Source organism: Protopterus annectens, chromosome 9.part0, assembly GCF_019279795.1.
Source record: "Protopterus annectens isolate FY-2018-M chromosome 9.part0, PAN1.0, whole genome shotgun sequence".
NCBI classification, from domain to species: domain Eukaryota; kingdom Metazoa; phylum Chordata; order Ceratodontiformes; family Protopteridae; genus Protopterus; species Protopterus annectens.
In genome coordinates this window covers 1585984770-1586005971 of record NC_056743.1, presented here as the reverse complement: position 1 = coordinate 1586005971, position 21202 = coordinate 1585984770, and positions in this window count along the sequence as shown.

The window sequence follows — 21202 nt, the reverse complement described above, 5'->3', positions numbered from 1 at the left end:
AACCTATTCAACCTGGCCCAATGCAAACGTTTCCAAAACATTAGTATCACACATGACCATAACTCATCCTTCAAATGTGAAAATAAACAAAAATCCCTATTCAAACAGGCCATGGCTAATACTCTCAAAATACTACCTAGCTTGGAGTCGTATCATTTTCTCTAATCCCTAACACAAATAACTCTGCTAACTTCTTCCTCTTCTCCACTTTGGTGCACACTCAGAGTAGGTATATTTACAGATTGTGGGTGTGAGGATGAATTATTTTTATTTTTTATTTTACAAAAGACAGTATCTGTGACAATGATTGTTCTGATATTTTTGTACATCAACTATTACTCGCTTTTTTATTGCAACCTCACATCATCTTTAATAACTATGCTGTTTTCAGACCTGATGCTTGGTAACCCTTGCTGAACCTGTAAACAGTCCACTTGGATCAGTGATCCAAACTGCTAACAATCAATCAAGCAAACTAAATAAATCTTTTTGTTAGATGGCACAATATGTCAACTGTTTCAGTGTCCTGCTACAGGAACAATTAGGTTCTCATCTGAGCACTCATAATATGCAAACGGCGCATTCTTTTAATAGGAAAAAACATACTTAATAGCAATGTGTAATTTTTTTCAGAAATGCTCACATTCCTTTATTAACACTTTCCACCCCCAACATCCCAATTTGTTGAGTGCAGTACATATATCACTAAAGAAAAGCAGACAGTAGATATTTCAAAATTCCAGCTGAAGAATAAAGATCAGATTGTTATGCAAAGGACAAACACTACAGAAACCCAACAGACATGGTCTGTAAAATGCCATTACACAAAAACGTGTTATTAAAACTGTGTGTGCTTGTGTGTGTAGGAGAAGGGGGTAGGAGCAATTTTATTAAACATACATTGGTCATTAAAAGTGAGTTTAAATATTTAAAGTCCTCCTTTAAAATTATACATGCACATAAATATTGAAACTTGTCCTTAAAAACTGCATAAAATAATCCACCTTATTATGTACAGTGTAAGACAAAAAATGCTGCAGATGTGCAGAGGCCTGTTTTCTGCATATAAAAAAGATATAAAATATGGTTGACAGCATACCTAATAGATCAAAATACTCCATTTTTCACAATCTGACCTTGAAGGCAGTCATTATAGAGTCAGATTACATAATGTTCTAGTGGAGTATGGTGGGTTGTATGCAAAAATTGCAGATAACCAAGTAATATGCCTCATTGTATGGAGATTAACTCAGTGAAAGCACACATAACCAGCAACTTCTGTGCAACCTCAAGCAATCATGTCAAACCTGTATGCCAAGAAAAGCTGTACATGAAATGAGATATATATGTGCATTGCCAATGTACATCTACAGAAATTACAAAGGCTAGTGCAATAGTGAAAATTGAAAGGAATATAAATGTGCAGTAATCTCTCCGGAAAGTGGCGAATATCTACAAACAATTACAGATATTGTAATTCATAGACAGACATATATAAATACACTCATTATAATTTGTGGAATCCAAATGAAAATGCAAAAATTCTAATAAAAAAATTAATTAAGTATGGTGAAGGGCAATTACAGTAACAGCAGCTAACAACAGATCAGGGATGCAGAACACGTAAGGGGAACAACAAGTAATGCAGACATCCAAGGAAACGGTGATAAAAAGGCAGGTGAGGGCGAAGAATAAGGACACACAAGAGATGGAACAGGAAGGGTCAGAGGGAAAGGCAGGGGGCATAAGCAATTCTTTTGAGTGGGAACAGGCGTCATTTTTTTTGTTTTTGGAGAATAGAAGGAATGGAAAAAATACAAAAAGAGAGGAGGCCAAAGAACAGGTATAGACATATAACAAATATCACAAGACATGACAAAGGTTGGTAACACACAGAAGTAATAGATAAGGGATACAGCACACATACAGACTATTCGACATGGGTGAAGGAAAGGGACAAACAGGGTAGTGATGCATTCCAGCCATGATGCAATGCAAAAACATATGTACCAATGCAGAAATCATTGGTGAGATGTTGCAAACTGTGTGGCAGTCACACCAGAATGTGTATGACTGATGATAGGTGTGTGTTAGGCAACACTAAATAGGGAGTGCAATCACTGTAGCACACAGTGGGTATCGAATACAGTCATCCACTTGGCTGTCAGCAATGCAAATGTAAGCCAAGCAACAGCAAAAATGAGAAAATTCAGAAGACAAGCAGAAGGCAGACTAGCACCTCCAAATCCTACATGTGAAAGGCAAATAACCAAGCACAGTGCCAAACAGTAGAACTGTATCAAAGCATTAATACGGTTGGTAATATACAAATAAGTGTACACATCATTGTTACAGGCCAAATGGGATCCAAATATCAAAGAGATATGCCATGTCAGAGGAAACACATATAGGTTGTCAGGTAGACAATATTTAAATGTAACATGCAATGGAAAAACATGATCCAGTCAGACAGAAGTTTAATCACACATACACCAATGACATAGAATATAAAATAAATGGTGATACATATATGAGTAATGACAGTTAAGGAATGCCAGCCTGCACATAGGCAGGAAACATAAAACTCCCTGGGTAATGCTTAACACATGATCAATGATGGTATCAAATCAATTACGACCACCTTGTGTGTATGTGCCTTGCATGTGTGTGATGCCCAACATGGTGGCACAAGGTAATACTGTACCAGCACACCTACAAGACGACGATAATGTAGGGAGAGGTAAATATACACATAACATATGTGAGATATATGTGCAATACACAGGCCAAAGCTATAAGGGAGAAGAGAGACAGACAACACAAGCCCACATCAGTGAGGAAATGTTAGCAAGGGAAAACAAGCACATAATATATCAGGATAACCCTATCTAAGGAGAGACACTGCATATGCATATGTCCATAACACTGGATGGACTGCAAGTTCTTGCAAGGTACATTGAAGCAAACAGCCAAGGTATGACACATGGGCACAGTGCATTGGTGATTGCTATAAACACATCTGTGTACAAATGACACAAACACAGTAATGTGCAACAGTTAAACAGCAAGAGGCATAGGAAAACACTTTTGAGTAACACATACTCATATGTACTGCCATGCAAACATAAAACAACAGGTCCAGCAATCATTGTTCATGATAAAAACAACACTGTACATGTGTAGGACTGATCAAAGGACATTCCTGTGCACAAAAGTGCAGCACAGAAAAATGGAATAAGTACACGTAGCCAGTCACATTTTACAAGGACAGCTGTGTGTTGATCAGAATATGGTCATACACATGTACATCCATGCATATCAGTGCATTTACACTACAAATGCATGTACATAGATATGCATCTAATACTGTGTATGCATGTTATAATATAAGCTATTATTAAAAAGACCAGCTATTGATAAATGCAAGATATGGACAAACAAAGGAATCATGAATGATGCTAAAGAAATCGCCACCTTCATATATTCACTAACTGACCACCGAATTTGAACAGAGTATGTGATGGATACTTGCTCAAATTTACCGATCAAACTAATGTAATATAACATGGCACATTATTTTCCAGTACATGCCACACACAAGGCCATTGTGCCAGTGTGACAGTATGACTCAACAATGTTACATAAATCACATAAGCATGGACCTGTCCTGTTGTTAAACAAAAATAAGACAGCAACAACCATTACAGAAATGGGTGCAATGAATAACATGGGCAAATAAACACACCAGACCCACCTTACCGTGTTATGTGAGAACAATGGCAATAATGTAGTATTGAGCATTGCTGTTACCCCCATCTAAGTATACACTAGAACAATTCAAGCAGAACAATTGTGTCTCATTTGCATTATGTTAACCTCAACAGTCACATTTGTCATATACAGGGCCATAGTGTATTGGACATAATAACATAATGCTGGACTGCATGCATAGGAGTTCACATACTCAGAGAATTAAGACGTAGCACACCTGCCCAGACATAGTAATGTATGCAGTATCTACAACATGATCAAGCAAATTAAATTGGTTGCTGCAAGTTTAACTTGGTAATGTATATCATACTGAACCACCAACATAACTCCACATAAGATCTGATATGTGCAGTGTATATTTTGACATATGTCAGAAAAGCATGACAACATGCAATGTCTATGTGATTATGCCTATACTGTAAATAACTGGATATGAAAAATACCATGGTGATAGTATTACAGAAGTGGATTACATAGACACTTCTGATGGACCACCCTGATGGGGTTGAACATTGCAAAAGATCTCTCTAGCGATCCCCCAGAAGAAATCGTGCCACCAGAAAAAAAATCGTGCATGGCCTCTGCCGTGTCCTGGAAGAAGTTGCCCATCAAGTCCTTCATCTGCATCTGGAAGATGTCTGTCATCACATATCAGATCTGGTCCCAAAAATTCTCTCACTATCATGTTGGTGGATGTGTTCTACAATGAGTAGCAGTAGTGAAGGCAGGTACAGAGCCACGTCATCCTCATCATGTTTATCATCTTGATCCTTGAGTTGCCTGGCAGTGGTCTGGTACATTGTCATCTCTGGCATATGACAGGAGAGCCACCATAGGTCCCATGCTCTGTCAAGCTTTAATACAGGAAAATGACCTACATACATAATAGGTATTCCCCCAAAAGCAATGTTTGCAAAACATGTCATGCAAATGTACACAATCCACATATGGTAACTATTCTGCATGCAATATTAAAACAATGTATGACCTTATGCAAATGTAACACCATATGTGATGAAAGACATGAATGAATTAAATCCATTACAATGTACAAAATGGTGTGCAACATACATCACAGTCATGTGCAAAACAGGTCTGTAACAAAACACAATCAGTTGTGCACCTACATAGTGGCAAAGACAGTATACAATATGCAATTAACATCATCAAAACATATGAGTCAGGACATGTTCATAGGTTGGTACTAGGCTATCGGCCAGAGGGCATCAGTAAGCCTAGCCAACTGTGTCTTGGCTTTTGCCACCCATGTTGTGTTAAATTCCTGACCCTCTATCGAGCAGATGTGATCCCAGGAGTGAATTTCCTACTACCAATCCAATTATCAAGTTTTTCTTGAAGAGTGCTAATGATGAGCTCTGCTTGATGTAGATGGGGATTTTGTACCAGAGCATGGGAAGTCCCTGGGACAAGAATCTATCCCTCCAGCATGTCCTATTTATTGTTGTGATGAGGTTTAGGTCCCTAGAGCATGTAGCTCGGGGAGACTGGGACTACTTTAAGTGGAGCATGTCCATCAATTCCGGGTTTGACATAGCTTTGTATGTCAGACAGAGGTCTCCTTGGAGTAGGCGGTATGTGACCGAGTAGAGTTGGAGTTTCTTGAGCCGTTCAGCATAGGGCAGCTGTTTGAGGCCAGCAATCCTCTTGGTGAGGTATTTTTTGGGTCTCTCCAGTTGTTGCAGGTGTCTTGTGAGGTACATCCCACATGGGGCATTGTACTCAATGAGGGGCCTGATAAGTGAATGAGTAGAGGGGAAAATTACTTCCTTTTTTCTAGATGCAAACCCTTTTGTGATTAGGTGGGCCACGTAGAAAGATGTTCTGACCATTGTGGCAATGTGATTATCAAAGGAGAGGTTACTATCCACTTGGGTCCCAAGATCTCTTATCACACTTTCTGTGCTAAGTGAACTTCCCCCTATTTGGTAGTTCATGGGTACTGTTTTTTTTCAAAGGGGATGACAATGCATTTTTTGGCATTTAGCTTGAGGTCATGTTTTTGGCACCAGGTGTCTGTCTCAGTGAGGGCCTTTTGCAGGCTGTGTACATTGGCAGGGGAATCAATTATGGCACCCAGTTTGCAGTCATTTGCAAACTTGGTTAGCCATAGACCCTCAGTGTTCGCTTGCACTTTGGAGAACTATATACCGAACAGGAGAGGTCCCAAGACTGAACCCTGGGGCACTCCACTTGTCACTGGTTTGGAGTCAGATCTGGAGTCTGTAACTCTCACCGTGTGGGTTCTGTCCATGAGCCAATTGGCTGCCCATCTTGTGATGTAAGGGTGTATGTTAAGGTGGATGAGTTTATCTGTGATTCCTGAATGGGGGATAGTATTGAATGCTTTTGCGAGGTCCAGGTAGGCTGTGTGGACCACCTTGCCCTCATCTATGGCCTTAGTCACTGTTTCAAAGAAGTCTACCAGGTTTAGGAGACATGATCTGCCCTTCACAAATCCAAATTGGGTAGCATCCAAAGTTTGGAGGTTACCAGTGTCTTTTTTTATGAGTTCCATGATGATATGCTCCATGGCCTTGCAGACCAGGCTACTCAGACTAACAGGTCGATAGTTCCCGGGGTCAGTGGTGGCTCCTCCTTTGTGGGATAACTGTTGCTGTGCGCCATTCAGTGGGCACATAGCCTATAGAGACGCTGTGATTAAACATGGAGTTTAGGGGGGGGGCTAATTCATTTTGGAGTTAGTGTAAGACTCAGCCTGGAATGTTGTCCAGTACCATGGATGCTGTGGTTTTGGCTTTAGAGAGTGCCATTTTTACCTGTGTGTTTGTGATTAACGGGGCTCTACAATCATTTGGTATAGTTATAGGCCCTTTGGGGGGTAAGAGCGGAGTAAAGTTTGCACTGAACCTATCTGCCAAGATATTGGCAATATCAGTTGGCTCTGTATATTCTGCGCCATTCTGTTGAAGCTCAATGCAGATTTGGGTGTTGCCATGGAGATTTTTGACATAGCTAAAGAATGCTTTGTGGTTGTTTTTGGAATCAGTGGCAATTTTCCTTTCAAAATTCGCTTTGGAGGATTTTATGAGGGATCTCAGCTTCTTACTGAGGCCCGTCAGAGAGTTCCTCCATTCCTGGGTTTTTACTCTCTTTTGCAACAGTTTCTTCCTTCTGTTGTAGAGTTTGTTAATGGCAGAGGACCACCAGATTGGCTTCCTTTTTTGGAATATAGCGTCTTGATTTTGTTGGGGATAGCACGATCCATGCATTCATGCAGGTGCTTGTAGACTGCATTTGTGTAGGATTCAGCAGTCGTGACTGTATTATCCATCTGCAGGGGTGTCGCAAAGTTAGCCACCTCAGTTTTGAGTAGCGTGAAGTTCAGTTTGGAGAAATTTTTTACAATGGTTTTCTTATGTGAGGGTGCGGACCGGATGTGGATAACTAGGGTGATTAGCTTATGGTCTGATCTAACAAGACAGGAATTGATCTCTGGCATTGAGCACTGGTCTCCCATGTTGGTAATGACCAGGTCCAGAATATTGTTACCCCCTGGTGCGGGTGGGGTGTTGACAAGTTGATCCAGGGCATTTGAGTTTATAAATTCCAGGAATCGTTCAGCAAGGGGATTAGTACAAGAGTAGTTTTCCCAGTTTATGTTAGGGTAGTTGAAACCACCCATTATTATGGTGTTTGGTTGGAACTCCATTGTTCCAATGTCTCCAGGAACGATGAGTGTGAGTCCTGGGTGATGGTGGGGGATCTATAACAAGCTACACTTTTGGAATGCAGTTTTGCCCACGGTTAGTTGCACTTGGATGATCTCAGAGGCATTGTGTTGTGCAATTAGCCTGGAGGTGTGGATGTCCTTGATGAATATGGACACACCTCCACCCTTAGTGTTCCGGTCCTGGTTTTGTGGCCTAAATGTGTGGTATGAGTTATAGCCTGTTAGAGCTGGGGTGCACTCGGGAGCCTTGAACCAGGTGTCAGTCACTGCACAGATATCGATGTTCGCCATTTTGAGGAGTGCCTCGAGTGAGTGCATTTTGTGGTTAAGACTCCTAGCATTGATCAGCATCACCTTTAGTTTTTTGTCTTTTGAGTCTTGCCTAAAAAAGACACTATGGGAGCGGTAAGAGCCTTTGCCAATATCCTGAATCCTAGGGGTGACAGGTGTAGGCCATCTCTGGTGAAGCATTGTGGCCTGTCGAGCATGTCATCCCAAGCAAACAGATACTGGATCCCCTTTGAATGACAACAGAAACTTAGCCAATTGTTGAAGTTGATCATCTTATCCTTGTACTGTGGCATCATTCTTGGTGAAGGCAGGATGCTACTCAGGGCTAGGGTCATACCTGCCTGGGCTACAAGATCGGAGAGCTCTTCCATGTCTCTTTTCATGTAGTCCAGGGAGGTACATCTCAGGTCATTTACACCAACATGGACAATGACAGAGTTATATTTGTACCTGCCTTATAGTGACCTGAGTGCATGCATTATGTGGCAGATTCTGGCACCCGACAAGCAGCTGACAGTAACCTTCTCTTTATCTAACCTGGTGAGTGGGACATCAGTGTGCCTGACTATAGAGTCACCTATCACTAGTGAGTTGGGTATGTTGTTTTGCCTTATGGGCTGTGGTTGTGTGGGACACCGAGTTTGTGGGCTATGTGTTGTTTGGGGAGTGTTGGTGGGAGGAGGTTGCTTGTGTGTCTGCTTTGGAGGTCTCTGTTGCCTAGGCAGCTTTAGATTTTTAATCAGAGCCTCCATATATGTCTTGGTGTTATTATGTGTGGGTTTTGGAGGTGTTGGTTTTGTTGGTCTCTGTGAAGTGAGTGGGGTGCTGTGAGTTGTTACCTTCTCTTCTTGACTGTTTGTTTCAGTCTTGGTTGGAAAAAACTTTGCCTCTAGATTGGCTGTGTAAGTGCATCTCTCACAGGTATTAGTGTTTGTTGGTAGGAGGAGAGGGTTGTCTGTGTACATGAGGCAGTTGTGACATTGCCTCAAGATTCCCAGGTTCATCAGGTAGACTGGAGAGTACACTGAGTGCTGTCTCTTGGACATGCCTGAATATGTAGTAAAGACTGTTTTCTTTCATTAACTGGGGAAGTAGTAAAGACTGTTTTCTTTTGCCAAGTAGGGGGGTCTATAGACTATTCCTTCCAGGCAGGGGACGGGGTTGAGTGCTGTTATTTTTTAGTGCTGCAGCTGTTTTAGAACAAGTGCTGGGCTAGAAGATGCGGGTCTGAGTGCTTTAGCTGAAAGACTGACTAGTTATAAGGGAAAAACTGAAGAGCAGACTTTGTGGAGCCGGTGATAGTTAACCCTAACTACAAAAACTTGCAAATGCAGGTTTTTATAGCAGAAAGATGAAAGGGATATAAATTAGCCCAAAATGGCCAATGAACTACAAATTCTGAGCTGAAAACCACTCATCCAGGGACATATAGGCTGCTTAAATCTCCCCACTCTCACTGGTGAACAGAGAAGCTTCCTTCTATCCAAGTAAGATATGGGCAACACAGAAACTACAATACAGCTGTGGATTCAGCAAACTGAAAACTGGACTCTACTAGCTTCAGAAAGGCGGGAAAACAAGTGTAAAATGTTTTTTTTTTTTTTTTTAAGAGTTAAAGCAAATACAACAAAATAATCACTTTAAAACACAGAAAAATGGCTATCACACTTGAGTGTGTAGCCAACAACAGTTAAAACAGTTTAAATGCTCACAGAAACAAACAGTAAGTACAAACAACAGCTGAAATAGGCTTATTTGCTCAGAGTATGTCACAGTACATTGTATTTCATTGCAAATTAATTGTCAAAAGATATGGCCCATAAGGTTAATTTATACTTTCTATAACAAAAAGCATATACTTGTGATAATAGCAACTGTACTGTCATGATCGTGCAACATTCTCAATGTTCTAATATCCATATACTGAATATATCAATAGAAGGCCATGTGTGGACCAGTTTGCCCATCACAGTATCATTATATTACTTCAGTACATAACATGGTATGCAATACCCATTTTATCAGACCAGATACTGTTATTACTTGTTTATTTATTGGCATATCAGCCATCAGTATGCATGCAAAACACAGGTGTACAGCCTGATGACATATATACGATTATATATCAAGACAAATATTCCATGACAGTTTATCATGCAGCAATAACATGGTTCACCATTCCAAAAGACTTATTGCTCTATAATTTCACAGTGACACTGACAATACACAAGTAGGAATGAGGCCTCTGCTACATGCCAGTTGGTATAAAGATCTAATTCTAATGCTAGTCACAGACACTTAGATAAACTCCTTACTTATATGGACCACTATTCATTACTCAATGGGTGCCTCACACATTTACGTTGAGGTGTCAATATGCCATTTAATTTTCCATTGTAACATATTTTATGTGCAAGTAATGTGCCATGTTGACATCCCATGAATAAAACATTTATCCTACATTTATTTCAAGAAGAACAAGCAGTGGTACACTTAAAATGTATATGCAAATGAGATGAGCAATGCAACATGGTTAATGGGTGACATGACATCATATAATTGGAATGGAAGAAAAAAGTTGGATGATCACAAGTACAGCGACAGCATGTAACCATCTATAATTTTTGTGTATAATGCACACATTAATGTCCGGCAATAAATGTATCATTGTCACTACTTAACATCTGTATTATGCTTGCACTTGTACCTGTACAAGTAAAACAAATTAATGATAATTATGATTATACAATGTAATAATTCAGACATATCAGAAAAATACGAGTGGTGTCTGGCACAACAATGAAGCCATCACAGGGAAGTTGCAAGAAATGTGGATCTCAAGTACATACCAATAAATGTCTGCCAACAGCATTCAGAATGTTGAAACAGCAGAAAGCCAGTCCATAACAGAAGAGGAAGGTTATGCATAACATAACATTCAATGAGAACTACTGCCATACATATACACATACATACATGTTTGCCACTACCTGCTGTTCTAACAGCAGTAACAGTACAAGCGACTTATACTTGAAACATTTTTAAAAGCACTATGACAGTTACACAGATATCTGTCATTTAGGTTGTCCCAACAAAAATCACATAAATTGCAGTTATCAAAAACATCTTGCTGATAACTCCGAAGACAACATTTAATTTAAATATACACTGTTATTCAAAATAAATCTAAGACTATTACACTTACTTTAGAATGTCTGAAGGTCCAAAGAGTACACATTTAAACCTGACATTTTAACTATATAATGACTCTTCCTGGAGAAATAAATATTGATAGTGATAACACATACCACTCTTCTCTGCTGCTCCTGAAAGCCTATGCATACACTCTGCACAACAATTTTATGGGATGGTCTTCATCACCTGCAAACAAGGAAAACAGGATGTATTTCTTCAGCAGAAGGCTTGTGTCAGGTCAATATAAAATTATTGCTATGTGCAGCAACAGAACAGTGAAAAATAGAGAGCATTACATGACAGCTAGCATGGACATGAAATACAATATGACATTTTGCACATTTAGCCATTGCTATGTCACTCTCAATACTGCATACACATGAGGATTACTGTAGGCAAACTGGAAGAACCAAGATTCAAACATACACCTTGCACCTGTGTTTACATACAAACCTGAATCCTACCTGCCTAGCTAATTCATCTTGTCTGTAATTGCGTAGATTGATGGAAGTTAAAAAAAACTCAACTATATGAATATGCATGGAAGTATTAAACATAATAATATGTGAAGTTTTGTTTCTAAATTAAACGTTAAGTAAAAAAAATGGACAAATGCTGCTATGTGCTGTACATTTGAACAAAACATAAGTGTATGTCAGCACACTGCTCACAAAAACAAACAACTATAACGCTTCAGAGTTCCAAATGTCATAGTTTGCAATAAAACATCTGACCGCAATTGAAATACATGACTACACATTAGGGGAATTACTGTTCATCTGTGGTATTTAATGCATAAACATGTAATTTGTGTAGGAGGGCAGTCAATGTGAAAAACTAATGGACTATAACATAATATTGTATAATTCAAAATGTATAGGTAACATATTTATGTAATACCCAGCATTTACACATACAGCCTTATTCATACAAGTATGATATTTCTAGAAACTTTGGGGATACCAGAGATATCTGTACTCATCTGTGGCCTAAGGATTTCAGGCATCAATGTATCATGGAAATGCTAGATGTGTAAAAAGCTGTACTGCGTAACAAAGGTGTCTCATATCTGTTTTAAACAGGAAATACTGAACTAACAAGATATCATCCAAAATTGTCTACACCGAGGTTCAAACCCACACATTTTATTGTTTTATTTATTTATCTTTTGCTGACCAGGATGGTCCCACTAGGCTACTATCACCTTTTCATGGGAAATCTAAGGTAGTATTTATACTACTATGTAATTTGGCCAGGGTATCAGGGAACTTCTCCTACTATTTTTGATAGGTGCCATGGGATCTTTTATATATATATATCTAAGCTACTAACTCAAGCAGTTGATGGGCCTTGGTTTAATGTGTCATCTAAAGGACAGCACACTCAGGAGTGTAGCAACCCCGTCCACATATGCTGCACAGCAGTGTCAGCAATCTACCTGGAATGGGAATAGAACCCACAGCCTTTTGCACCAAAGGTGAGTGTGCTACCTATTGCACCACTGACAGTGCACATGTTCACATAAGATTCACATAGGCCTGTGTCCTCCCTGTGTTCTTGGAGGTTTCCTCGGGGTGCTCCGGTTCCCTCTCACACTCCAAAGACATGCAGTAGGTGTATCGGGCACTCTAAATTGGCCATAATTGTGAGTGTGTGCTAGTGTGTGGTGTGAAAGAACTAGCTCTAGTAGATTGTTACTGTTGAAGTGACTCCCTGACCCCTTCTGCAAAAATGAGAAAAAGGTGTTGAAGATGGATGGATTCACATAGGCCTATTGCTTCACCATTTGAGCTAATGGACATAGCACTTCCTTTAATGTTGTAAAACTCTATTGAATAATGATGGAATATGCATTTATCTACCTTTAACAATAGCATATGTATTTGCATTTTGTTTTACAAACTTCAGCATATTTCAGCCATGTTGACCGGCATTGGTCTTCATTCATAAACTTGATTAGAACAAACATGGAATTTACAATAATTTTGTATTTTCTATATGTGTAGATCTTACTAACATATGTACTCAGCATTCACACGTAGAGAAGTACACTGTGTGATGCATCTAGAAGCTTTGCAGATAACGGACAAATACAAAGTCATTATTGGCCTAAGTGCTATAGAAATCAATGAACCAAGGTTATGCTAGATGTGTAAAAAGCTGTAGGGTATAAGTCACCAAACAAACATAGATCTTTCATATGTGATGTGCAATATTACCTAAAAAAAATAGGCTTCAGTGGGAGTTGAGCCCACACATCAGAAGTCACTTTACCATATTGCTTAATCATATGAGCTATGCAACATAACAGTTTATTAGTAATTATAAAAGAAGAATTTATGGAATATCACTAACAATTTTATTTGTGAGGTCTGTATGAATGCACATTCATAATCAAGAGTCCTTCAGAATATAACCTCAGAATGCATCAGTATGCTAATGGCTACTTTAATGAGTGCAAATCAAATCCTATATTTGCATTAGTATTATCACTACAGATAACCATGCAATATACGTGAAACAGTTTTGCAAACAGATATGCTTACCAAATAAATATATGATAATGTAGGTGCTAAGATGTGGATTATGCAGCTTACTGTACACATCTGGCTAGCACTGGTCCTCTGTGACCCATTAGTAAAGATCCTTGGAGTTACTCTGATGTAGGTCATCATAACGGTGGTGAACCTGCATGCTGGACTGGTGGCTTTGAGGCTGGCTGTAGTGCCGCCTCACAATCCAGTTCCATATATTAATCATCGCAAAGTTCCTGGACCATGCTTGCATCCTTTGCTCATGTCCAGCATAGACAGTGAGCATCTGGAAGGTCTCCTCCTCAGTCCAGTTCGGCACTTGGACATTGTGAAGCCTTGTCTCAGTCAACATCCCTATATATGGTATGAGCAGTAAATGTATCAATATCACATTGTAAAGATGGGGCACGTAGGATGGTAGTGGAGTACTGGAGGGCATCAGGCACTTGTTAACAGATATTCCTGTTAAATGATACTTCTTGGGTATTTATGCTGAGCACCACACAGTTATGTTGAGCTATTAGTTAATATGCTGAATTTCAAAAAGTCAAGCGGACATTCACAAATGGGATTCCAAAATATTGACTGTTAATGAACCTCATTAATTATATGTGGTGCAAATGATACCTATAATCTGTGTATGCATAGCTAAACACATTCAGTTTCATTTGTCCAAATCCTTTGGGTTTTTAATACCATGATGTGCCCAGTAATGCCGCCCTCTGCAATTCATATGGAATTACATGTATCGGTAACATATCTCAATATGATTGTAGATTCTTTTTTTTACAAGACCCGTTGCTCTTACTACCACTGGAACTGTCTGGGTATCTTTCTTCCACATTGCTCTCATTTCTGCCTGCAAATCCTGATATTTTATGACTGTCTCTCTGTACGCAAGACACTGCAGTCACTTCGATTTCAATGATCAATGCCACTTTTGTCTTCTGTTCATGGACCACTATATCTAGTTTTCTGGCATCTATCTTTTGAACTGTTGGTAATGGGTGATCCTATGTGATGTAGACTTTATCATTTTCTGTGATGCTTTGTGGATCATGTTTCCAGTGTTTTTTAGCTATTTAAATATTATTATGTTTGCACAATCCCCACTGCAACAGTCTTGCCACATTATTATACAGTCCTTCTGCCAATAGTATGTCACATCCAGCAACAAGGTATGCAAGTATTTCCAATTCTGTTTACAAAACATACATTTTTTTTCTGTTTCTCCCACATGTTCAATGGACTTTGTCAACCAACATGTATGTAGTCCACTCTCTTGGGCCACCAGTATTAACATTTCATCTTTTGGTTTGAATTTGCCTCTCCTTAACCATTCTTGAGTTCGATTCTGATCAACATGAGGTTGTCTTAGGAATTTTTCATACTTGCAGCTATATTTATGAATTTTCCACATTTCTTGCCTTCTCGTCTGATCCTTCACCTTATATTCTTTCTTTTGTTTTTTGGCACATTCAGTTGCTGCCTGATTTTTATCTACTTCTGGTTTGATTTCCATTCCCACTTAATGTCGATACGCTTCTGCTAGACTAAGTATGGAAGTCATCTTAGATTTATTCTCCACATGTTTCAAAATTTTCACTATGTTTGGGTCTTGTGAAGTTAGCAGATCTATGCATGCAATCAGTTTCAAGGAGACCCATATCTCCTTCAGAACTGGGAATAAATAATCTTGGTATGCACTGATTTTTATAAATCATTTGATGAGCATGAAACATCTTGTTTTCCTGTCTAATCTATCCAACACCTTTTGGGGTCAGTCAATCACTCCAAAACTGTTAAGTTAGAAAGAGCAAATTGGTTTATAGGTTGAACTTTCGTCCTAGATGTCAATGCTGTTTTCAGGATTAAGTCTTCTAAAATATTTCTTACTGAGTTTTATTTGCATTTTTTTCATGTTTTATTGTTGACACTTCATCAGTTCCGAAATATTTATACACTCCCTCCCTCTTACTCAAGTACTTTTATATCACATTTTTGTCTCAAACTGATGTTTGTTGGTGCTGCAGCATTTATGCTTTAAGGGTTGCTTTTGCAAATTTATCAAGACTAAATGACATTCCTATATCATCTGAAAACTTGCTGTTGTGCTTTCAGTTCCTCATCTGATGAGCTATGCAGCTTTAAAACATTTACAAAGAGGAGATGATAAGTCTTAAGATTTTGTTGTTTTATAGGAGGCAAATTATAGCCATAACCTAACTGTTAAGCAGACAGCTTAATGGGTTAAGGGCAAGGCAAAAGATCAGTGGTGACAGAGTCACCCTGGAATAACCCCTTTGAATGTTTATCCCTGGAATAATAATTTGTCCTTTATCATGGCTTAACTGCAAAGTGGTTTGCCACTGTTTTATGGTCACCGTGATGTAGTTTATTAGTTTGGGGTGTATCTTGTACATTTTTAAGCACTCTCTTATCCATGAATGTGGGATACTGTCAAATGCTTTTCTGTAGTCCATCCATGCCATACTTAGATTCTTCCCCCTTTTACAGTTGTCCACTATGACTTTATTTAGCAACAAATGACCCTTTTTTCCAAATTACTTTCTTTTATTATCCTTTTGTTCTATTGCCATAATTGAATTTTCATCTAAATGACTATAAACTCTGTCAGCATCAATTCCAGTGCATAGTTTAAACGTCTTCAGAAGGCAAGTTACTGGTCTATACTTTTTAGGGTAGCGTGCAGGTTCACTTTTAAGTAGGAGCATTGTTTTTCCTGTTGTTAGCCAGGCTGGTGTCTGTTTGGGGTGTGCATGTAAATTCTTATTATTCATGATCAAATCTTCATGCAAAGATGTTAATACTTTTAGCCAGAAATTAGGTACTGCATCTGGGCCTGGAGTTTTCCAATTAGAGGCTTTTCTCAACTTTTTTTCAATCTCTGGCCATTACTTCATCCCATTTCATATCCTGTACATTTGAGCTTCTTTATTCTTTCTTTTATTTCTTCTATCCATTTAACATCTTTATTATTTTCCACAGGATCTTCATAGATATTTATCTAAAACATATAGATTTTTTCTTTTTTTTGGTGGTCTTTCGGTTTCTTTTACCTTGTCTCCCAGTTCTCTATAAAACTTTTTTGGGTCATCAATAAATTATTTATTTTGAACTTTTCCTTTATGTTTATCTATGTACCCTTCTATGTTTTTCAGCCTGTGCTGATATTTTTAGTTTATTATTTGTGATAGTGCACAATAAATCTTGATCCTTTATAATAATGTGCATTGCTTTCATCACATATGATGCCCCACCACTGGCCCAGTAATCTAGAAGCCTCAATCCTCACCACTAGCACCAGTGGGGGACATAGACTATGAGGATGGCAGGTACATGCACAGTAATTCCAGATGAAGCTCACTGCATCAAGTGCAGTTTCCCTTAAGAGCACACAGAGACCATGGTCAGTCCTGGGTTGGTTTCGCCCTCTTTCTCCATATCCCCAGTAAGACTCCCCACTGACACAGCTATAGAGTTGAGATCTTAGCTGAGTGGCCAAAGTAAGACCTCCAGCACCATCTCTATCCAACCAGTGCTTCATGCCCCTGCCCAAGTAACTGACACACACACACACACTTTGATGTTTGATTTATACACAGACACATACACCTGGGAAGGCTGGCACAAGTTTACTAGATTTCCACCCTTCTGCCCAGAGTATAAGGTAGTTTTCACTTTCACCAGCCATCTCCTTATCAGCTACTTTAAGACCCTTAACATAGGGTGTCCAATCTTACTGTGTAATGTTGCTGTTAATACAAATCGTAGTTTGACCAAGAACAAGGCTATTAGGAATGGCCACAGTGTCACCAAATAAATATGCAAGTACTCTTAGAACTTAAATATGTCTCAAACATATCAGCCACAATGAAAGGTTTAAATATATCTAATAATACACAATAAAAGAACAAGAAAATACCTAGTATATAATCACAGTATCATCAGAGTTCAAAATCACAGGAAATATTTAAAACAACATTGCAGGACAGTCTCAAATAAATAAAGAAAAACATCTAAATTAAGCTTTGTTATATTTCTGACTGTATCTAAGAGAATTACTGAACCATAGTAACTTACTTACAGAGTTCTGTGCGGAGTCTGCATGTCCTCCCTGTGGTCGCGTGGGTTTCCTCCCACATCCCAAAGACATGCTGCAGGTGGATTGGACACTCTAAATTGGCCCTAGGTGTGCGTGTGAGTGTGCCTTCTGTGGAAGGTTGGGCGCCGGGCTGGCAACTCGACACTGTAAAACTCCACTGCCATTCAATGTGCGGACAAGGTGATCCGCTGTGGCGACCCCTAACCGGGAAAAAGCCGAAAGAAGAAGAAGAAGTAACTTACTTACAGAGCAAGCAAGGCAGATGTGGTGAGTGTGTCTTACAGCTGATGTTGGCAGGTCAAAGAAAATACAGAATACTCAGTCTCTCTCAGAGAGTTCTTAAATTAATATCTCAAATATTACTGCTGGGGCAGCTTGCAGAATGACATAATTTATTGTCATCCAACTCTATCCCAGGTGAAAAACAACCATTGACACAGCTGATAGCATTTAGCATCTACCTGTAAAAATACACAGACAGTGCTTTTCTTAGATCTAAAGCAGATCCTGGAAGTCATAAAACAATAAAACACTTCCACATCTCAAGCCTAGTAATTATTTATTTTTCAAGACAAAACAGAGAGCTCCCTAGTATTGACATCCTGTGTTATGTTGTCATAAAGTAATTTAATCTATTTTTCTGAAATTAACCTCGTGTTCCAGTTTCCATTGTTAAAATATATGCATATAAACAGTTACAATAGTGCAGGCACATTTCTGTTCTACTCTAATGGTTACATTTTAAGCTCAGTACTTTACAAACCCTTTTCAACTCACACTTCTGTACCAGCAGTTTGATATACACACATTACAGTTCTAATACATTTGTAACACAAGCATATGAATCATGTTGATATTCACAAATGACATCTCAAGATAGCTGGGCTGGCACTATCTCCTTTTGTGACATCACATCTATCTTTTTGAGTATTTCTGTTGGTCTGTTCCCTCTTCTATGCTCTTCTAACAGTGACACTTCTTGTCTTAATTGCTTTATAATTTTCTCTGTTCAATACTTCCATGATGGCACTCGATTTCTCTCCATCCTTTCCCTTACCACTCTGTGTTCTTGTGGTAGGACTTTATCTGTTTTTAATTTGGCTGCACAGTAATGTATCCTATTTATATTTGTTATATCACATGAATCTCTATGGAAAGTTTCTGTGACTGCACAGACATCTACATCTTCCAGTGACAGAAGTGCTTCTAGGATGTGTAGTTTTTGGTTTAAGCTCCGAGTGCTTAGCAACATAACCTTTACTTTGTTATGATTGGCAAGTTCACATCAGTAAGTTTGTTTTGGAGACCTTGCCTAAAAATGTACTATGGGGGAGACAAGAGCCTTTGCCAGCAGCCAAAAGTCTAGTGGTGCCAGGTGAAAACTGTCTATGGCAAAGCAGTGAGGTTCGTTGACCATGTCATCCCAGGTTGACAGAAACTGGATCTCCTTTGAATGACACCAAACACTAAGCTGATTATTGAAATCAATTATTTTTTGTTTATATTGAGGCATCATTTAGGTGACAGTAGTATACTGCTCAAGGCTAGACACATACTCAGAGAGCTCAATCATGTCTCTTTTCATATAGTCCAGTAAAGTACATCTCATGTCATTTACTCCAACATGAACTATGGCAGAGTCATAATGGCGCTTGTTGTTGACAGACCTAAGTGCATACATGATCTGACGAATCCTGGCACTGGACAGGCAGCTGACCATGACTTTTTCCTTTTGCAACCTGGTGAGTGGGACATCCGTGTGTCTCACTATGCAGTCTACAATGAAAAGAAAATTTGGGTTTTGAGTGTTATGCCTTATGGGCTTGGTAGGTTAGACACTGGTGTTAGTGTGTCATGGGAACTGTGTTAATTGTAGCAGTCTTGTGTTTTGGAGATCTCTGGTGTTTCAGTACATTTTTTGAGAGAACCTTCACATATGTTGATTTTTGTGTTTGATGTGTATTATGTGCATGAGTAGTGGTTGGTGGGTTAACAATCTCTTCAATGTTACTGTTTCAAGTGGGAGAGAACAGGGATTCAAGATTCCTGGTGGGGATGCATCTCTCACACTCTATACTAGAGTGAGTTATTAGTAGAGGGCTGTCAGTGTACATGAGGCAATTGCTACACTGCCTCAGGAGACCCAAGTCAACAAGGTTGGCAGTAGAAACAAGGGTAATCCAACTGTCAATAATGCTAAGTTGAAGAACTGTTATCACAAGGGGGGGGCTTTTCAGGACTGATCAAGGAGGTGGTCAGTAGATGTATATTTCTGCCATTATTTATTTATTTATTTATTTATTTATATTTTATTTATTTCAGTTTGATTACCGGGGAAGTCCACTGGGTCAAGAAGAACCCATTTTCAGTGGAGGCCCGGGGAGAAAAGCTCCAAAGGCAGTACAACCAATGCAATGTTTAAGAAGAATACAAAACATAATACAAACAGCAAGAAAACAAAGTAAGACACTGCAAATTCAAATTACAATAGAAAGTACTCACAGTAAGAATATTTTAAAATGCATATTTACAATAGAATGTAGACACAGTAAGAACATTGAAAATGCAAATTCACAATACACTGCAAGAATTTATAGGACACAGCAAAAGTTAAAAATTAGTCAAATTTTTATTTTTTTTTCCTAACTATTCAATATTGTCATCCATACAGTGAAGTTAGAGCCTGCTAAAAACATAGCTAGAGTTTGAGTTTAAAAAGGTGCAGGAGTACAGGGGCTTAGTCTAGGGGAACCTTGGGATTAAGTAGGGTGAAAGCAAGAACATTTCCATTCTGAAGATAGGTGTGAGAAAAGTTGGGTTTTGAAGTAGTCTGAGTTTGGTATGGTTCTAAGAGAAGGAGGGAGAGAGTTCCATTTCCTACCTAGAGAGAAGGATAGAAGATGTTGACCAGCGGGATGTTTTGGTCTGGGGATGGAGATTAGATTTTGGTGTTCAGATCTTAGAGATCGGTTGGGAATGTAAGGGAGGAGGATGTTGGCTAGAGCAGGGCATTTTTCTGGGTAGAATATTAATCTATGAGAGGTTGTAAGTTGGAGATAGTCGAAGTGGTTTGGGAGTTCTAGCCAGTTTAAAGATTGAAGGAAGATTTATTTTTTTTTTTTGCTGGTGGTTTAATTGGTCAGAGTTCACTAGCAGTATTTCTTAGACTGGAAAAGTACCAAGGGGAGGACTCAACTAATGTGCTACAGCTGTATCTAAAGTAAAATTTATTGAATTTATCTGTCCAGCTACGGTGCACAATTGCACAGCACTGCATGGTGCTGTGCAACGTGCAAACAAGCAGAAACCTGCTCAAATGCAGGGCTTAAACACAAGAAGCTAAAAACTTAAAAAACAAAACTTTAAAAAGGTTCAAAAGGACCATTAGGATGCTTACTCCAAGCCCTAGACCAACCACCCTTTCAACAGACAGCTTCCAATCAGCACACTTCTCTCACTAGAGTGTAGATGGGTTCGTTCCAATCAAAGATGGTCTGGAAAATATGCTCAGAAGAAACAGCCACTACAAAAAGACCAAGATGTAGCAAACCTGTGCCTGGACTATGCTACAGC